Source organism: Lolium rigidum, chromosome 2, assembly GCF_022539505.1.
Source record: "Lolium rigidum isolate FL_2022 chromosome 2, APGP_CSIRO_Lrig_0.1, whole genome shotgun sequence".
NCBI lineage: Eukaryota > Viridiplantae > Streptophyta > Magnoliopsida > Poales > Poaceae > Lolium > Lolium rigidum.
Genome location: NC_061509.1, coordinates 268414649 through 268419052, shown reverse-complemented (window position 1 = coordinate 268419052; position 4404 = coordinate 268414649).

The window sequence follows — 4404 nt, the reverse complement described above, 5'->3', positions numbered from 1 at the left end:
GTGATGAGTGAGTAGTTCACCCCTGGACTATGGGTCCATAGCAAGTAGTTAGATGGTCGTCTTCTCCTTATGTGCTTCATTGTCGGATCTTGTGAGCTGCCTAACATGATCAAGATCATCTATCCGTAATGCTATATGTTGTGTTTGTTGGGATCCGATGGATAGAGAATACTATGTTATGTTGATTATCAATCTATTACCTATGTGTTGTTTATGATCTTGCATGCTCTCCGTTATTAGTAGATGATCTGGCCAAGTTTTTACTCTTAACTCCAAGAGGGAGTATTTATGCTCGATAGTGGGTTCATGCCTCCATTAAATCCGGGACAGTGACAGAAAGTTCTAAGGTTGTGGATGTGCTGTTGCCACTAGGGATAAAACATTGATGCTATGTCCGAGGATGTAGTTATTGGTTACATTACGCACCATACTTAATGCAATTGTCTGTTGTTTGCAACTTAATACTGGAAGGGGTTCGGATGATAACCTGAAGGTGGACTTTTTAGGCATAGATGCATGTCGGATAGCGGTCTATGTACTTTGTCGTAATGCCCAATTAAATCTCACTATACTCATCATATCATGTGTGTGCATGGTCATGCCCTCTCTATTTGTCAATTTCCCAACTGTAATTTGTTCACCCAACATGCTATTTATCTTATGGGAGAGACGCCTCTAGTGAACTGTGGACCCCGGTCCATTCTTTTACATCGAATACAATCTACTACAATACTTGTTCTACTGTTTTCTGCAAACAATCATCATCCACACTATACATCTAATCCTTTGTTACAGCAAGCCGGTGAGATTGACAACCTCACTGTTTCGTTGGGGCAAAGTACTTTGGAATCCCTGGTGTTGCGCCGCACTACATCCCGCCGCCATCAACCTTCGACGTGCTTCTTGGCTCCTACTGGTTCGATAACCTTGGTTTCTTACTGAGGGAAAACTTGCTGCTGTGCGCATCACACCTTCCTCTTGGGGTTCCCAACGGACGTGTCATCTACGCGCATCACTGTCCCAGATTTAATGGAGGCATGAACCCACTATCGAGCATAAATACTCCATCTTGGAGTCACAAGTATCAACTTGGCCAGAGCCTCTACTAGCAACAGAGAGCATGCAAGAACATAAACAACATATATGATAGATTGATAATCAACTTGACATAGTATTCAATATTCATCGGATCCCAACAAACACAACATGTAGGATTACAAATAGATGATCTTGATCATGATAGGCAGCTCACAAGATCTAACATGATAGCACAATGAGGAGAAGACAACCATCTAGCTACCGCTATGGACCCATAGTCCAGGGGTGGACTACTCACACATCGATCCGGAGGCGATCATGGCAATGAAGAGACCTCCGGGAGATGATTCCCCTCTCCGGCAGGTGCCGGAGGCGATCTCCCGAATCCCCCGAGATGGGATTGGCGGCGGTGGCGTCTCCGGAAGGTTTTCCGTATCGTGGCTCTCGGTATCGGGGGTTTCGCGACGAAGACTTTAAGTAGGCGGAAGGGCAGGTCAAGGGGCGTCACGGGGGCCCCACACACAACGGGCCGCGCGGGCCCCATGTAGGCCGCGCCGCCCTACTGTGGCGGCGCCCCGTGGCCCCACTTCGTTTCCTCTTCGGAATTCTGGAAGCTTCGTGTAAAATAGGCCCCTGGGCGTTGATTTCGTCCAATTCCGAGAATATTTCCTTACTAGGATTTCTGAAACCAAAAACAGCAGAAAACAAAGAATCGGCTCTTCGGCATCTCGTCAATAGGTTAGTGCCGGAAAATGCATAATAATGACATATAATGTGTATAAAACATGTGAGTATCATCATAAAAGTAGCATGGAACATAAGAAATTATAGATACGTTTGAGACGTATCAAGCATCCCCAAGCTTAGTTCCTACTCGCCCTCGAGTAGGTAAACGATAACGAAGATAATTTCTGAAGTGACATGCTATCATAATCTTGATCATACTATTGTAAAGCATATGAGATGAATGCAGCGATTCGAAGCAATGATGAAGATAATGAGTAAACAAATGAATCATATAGCAAAGACTTTTCATGAATAGTACTTTCAAGACAAGCATCAATAAGACTTGCATAAGAGTTACTCATAAAGCAATAGATTCAAAGTAAAGGCATTGAAGCAACACAAAGGAAGATATAAGTTTCAGCAGTTGCTTTCAACTTCAACATATATATCTCATGGATATTTGTCAACCCAAAGCAATATAACAAGTGCAATAGGTAAACATGTAAGAATCAATGCACACGACTGATACAAGTGTTTGCTTCTGGGATAGAAAGAATAGGCAAACTGACTCAACAATAAAGTAGAAGATAGGCCCTTCGCAGAGGGAAGCATTGATTACTATATTTATGCTAGAGCTTTTCATTTTGAAAACAAGAAACAATTTTGTCAACGGTAGTAATAAAGCATATGTGTTATGTATAAGATATCCTATAAGTTGCAAGCCTCATGCATAGTATACCAATAGTGCTCGCACCTTGTCCTAATTAGCTTGGATTAACATGGATTATCATTGCATAGCATATGTTTCAACCAAGTGTCACAAAGGGGTACCTCTATGCCGCTCTGTACAAAGGTCTAAGGAGAAAGCTCGCATTGGATTTCTCGCTTTTGGTTATTCTCAACTTAGACATCCATACCGGGACAACATAGACAACAGATAATGGACTCCTCTTTAATGCATAAGCATTCAACCAAAGTTAAAATTCTCATAAGAGATTGAGGATTGATTGTCCAAACTGAAACTTCCACCATGAATCATGGCTTTAGTTAGCGGCCCAATGTTCTTCTCTAACAAGATGCATACTCAAACCATTTGATCATGAAAATCGCCCTTACTTCAGACAAGACGAACATGCATAGCAGCTCACATGATATTCAACAAAGGTAAAAGTTGATGGCGTCCCTGAAACATGGTTACCACTCAACAAGCAACTTATTAAGAAATAAGACACATAAGTACATATTCTTCACCACAATAGTTTTTAAGGCTATTTTCCCATGAGCTATATATTGCAAAGACAAAGGATAGAAATTTTAAAGGTAGCACTCAAGTAATGTACTTTGGAATGGCGGAGAAATACCATGTAGTAGGTAGGTATGGTGGACACAAATGGCATGGTTATTGGCTCAAGGATTTGGATGCACGAGAAGAATTCCTCTCAATACAAGGCTAGGCTAGCAAGGTTGTTTGAAGCAAACTCAAGTATAAAAGATGCAGCAAAGCTCACATATGAACATATTGTAACTATTATAAGACTTTACATTGTCTCCTTGTTGTTCAAACACCTCAACCAGAAAATATCTAGACTCTAGAGATCAATCATGCAACCCAAATTTTAACAAGCTCTATGTAGTTATTCATTAATGGGTGCAAAGTACATGATGCAAGAGCTTAAACATGATCTATATGAGCACAACAATTGCCAAGTATCAAATTATTCAAGACATTGTACCATTTACCACATGCGGCATTTTCCGTTTCCAACCATATAACAATGAATGAAGTAGTTCAAGTTTCGCAATGAACATTAAAGATAAAGCTAAGAACATATGTGTTCATACGAAACAGTGGAGCGTGTATCTCTCCCAAACAAAGAATGATAGGATCCGAATTTATTCAAACAAAAACAAAAACAAAAACAAACAGACGCTCCAAGTAAAGCACATAAGATGTGACGGAATAAAAATATAGTTTCACTAGAGGAACCTGATAAGTTGTCGATGAAGAAGGGATGCCTTGGGCATCCCCAAGCTTAGACGCTTGAGTCTTCTTAAAATATGCAGGGATGAACCACTGGGGCATCCCCAAGCTTTGACTTTTCACTCTTCTTGATCATATTGTATCATCCTCCTCTCTTGACCCTTGAAAACTTCCTCCACACCAAACTCAAAACAAACTCATTAGAGGGTCGTTGCATAATTCATATATTCAGAGGTGACATAATCATTCTTAACACTTCGGACATTGCACAAAGCTACCGAAAGTTAATGGAACAAAGAAATCCATCAAACATAGCAAAACAGGCAATGCGAAATAAAAGGCAGAATCTGTCAAAACAGAATGGATCCGTAAAGACGAATTTTTAAGAGGCACCGGACTTGCTCAGATGAAAATGCCCAAATTGAGTGAAAGTTGCGTACATATCCGAGGATCACGCACGTAAATTGGAAGATTTTTATAAATTTTCTACGGAGACTACTCGCTCAAATTCGTGACGACAAGAAATCTGTTCATGCGCAAGTAATCCAAATCTAGTATTGGCTTTACTATCAAAGACTTTACTTGGCACAACAATGCAATAAAATAAAGATAAGGAGAGGTTGCTACAATAGTAACAACTTCCAAGACTCAAATATAGA